This window comes from Apium graveolens, chromosome 7, assembly GCF_009905375.1.
Source record: "Apium graveolens cultivar Ventura chromosome 7, ASM990537v1, whole genome shotgun sequence".
Classification (NCBI taxonomy): Eukaryota; Viridiplantae; Streptophyta; class Magnoliopsida; order Apiales; family Apiaceae; genus Apium; species Apium graveolens.
The window spans coordinates 165,956,584-165,958,560 of NC_133653.1; positions in this window are offsets into that span (position 1 = coordinate 165,956,584).

The following is a 1,977-nucleotide window of genomic DNA, read 5'->3' on the forward strand; positions in this document are numbered from 1 at the left end:
TTCAATTCGTTTATTAACTCCTTGGTGGTCTTAATTACATTTAATTCCATCTGTCGGCATAAGGCACCTGTTATCATACGGCTTTGTTTAGACTATTAATGGATTAATTCAGAATCTTTTGTTAACTTTAGTCAAAATTTCATTCTTGAAGATTCAACGCATAGTTGCTTTCATTCTGATCTTTGGAGGATAATCCTTGGGCATTCCACGCAAACTTTCTTATTCTTTGAATAGCTGAGGATGTTATCAATAAATACAGTTTGCTTGTCTAAGCACTCCTTATACACCATGATTCCTTAATTTATTATAATCGTATGATACACTTGTTATTTCACAGAATATCATCCGAGCTTGCAATTCTCATAACTCATTTTAACCATAATCTCATAAGTTCATTTCTTTTCTTCAACAATATCACTGATACATTTTATGATTCGCTTGTTGTAAAATCACTTCTTAGTCTGCCTTGTTCATTAGGCTTCCGGTACTTCGCCTTAATTCTTTGGCGTGTCCAACACTTCCCAATCTATTATGAAATTCGTTTCTTATACCTGGTTATCACTATTTGTTTTCCTTAAATTTCCATATATCTTGGCATTTCTTCCATAACTTAAATACTTAATGTTGTGAATTTTCCTATGGGATCTCATTTCTTAATTCTTCTACTTATAGCATCCAAGTGCTGGAAGAAAATATGGAGATATCGTGATCATTTTCTTAGGCGCATAAATTTCCTCTTTCTTACTGCTAACATCGTGATCCATTATCCTCTCTTGACATCTCGTCATACTATCCATTCTTGCTCCTTTTGGATTATAACCTTTAGCTTCCAGTTCCAACTTCCAAAATTCCATAGTTACTTCTTCTGGTACAAACTCTATATTCGTTCTCTCTTTTTTTTTTTTTTGCCTATCGCTTGTCACTATTTTTGCTTTTCCTCTTGAATACATACTTTAACTCTTATGGTCCGTATAGATTTTACACCTTTCTCCATACATATCATATTTCCGAAATCCTTCAAAACGAATATTATTACTGTTAATCCCAAATTATGGGTAGGATACTTCTGTTCATAAGGTTTCGGTTGTCTGGATGCATATACAATAACTCTATTGTGCTGCATCAACACACATCCTATTTCCTAATGAGAAGCATCACTATACACTACCAAACCTCCTTAATACTTTTAAAATGATAAAACATGTGCTATAACCATTCTTTCATTTAACTCTGTAAAACTTTCTTTACCCTTCTTTACTTCATATAAACCTCTTACTTTTGTGAGTGTTTCTGGTCTCTTTTCATTCATAGTAACTTTAACTTCTGCTGAATCTCTTTTGATCTTTTCTACATTGACTATTTATGCTAAGAACTATATTTCATACAACTTCTTTCTTCTCCAACTTCCCAGTTATCATTAAATGCTTCACATGGTCCTCCGTTGACTTTAAGTATCACAACTATAGCTTACTCGGATATTCCTTAAAGGTGCTGTCCATCTAGTTCAAATATTACTGGTATATTGGTTAATCCAATTGACGATACGAGAACAGTACTTAGTTCTGAAAATTATCTTTGATATATCCATAGGTTTAATCTTCAGTTGGTGAAATACCAAGTCTTAAATCAATCTCATAAAAGTACTTTGCTTCTTTCGTTTGATCAAACAAATCATTGGGTCGAGGTACCATGTACTTGCTTTTGATAGTAAATTTGTTGAGCTGGCTTTAGTTGACGCATAATCTCATACTTCCATTTTCTTATTAACAAATAGTACAGGTACACTTCATGGGATACACTGGGTTTAATTGCTTCTTCTCCTAGCATTTCTTGCATCCGCTTTGCTAACTTCCTTGTTCTAACTGGTGCCATTTTAGATAAGGTCGTAGTCATTAGTTTCATCTCAAGCGCTAAGTAAATCGCGAGCTTCTTTTCTTTATCGGGAAGAAAATTTTGGTAATTCGTCTGGAAATATAT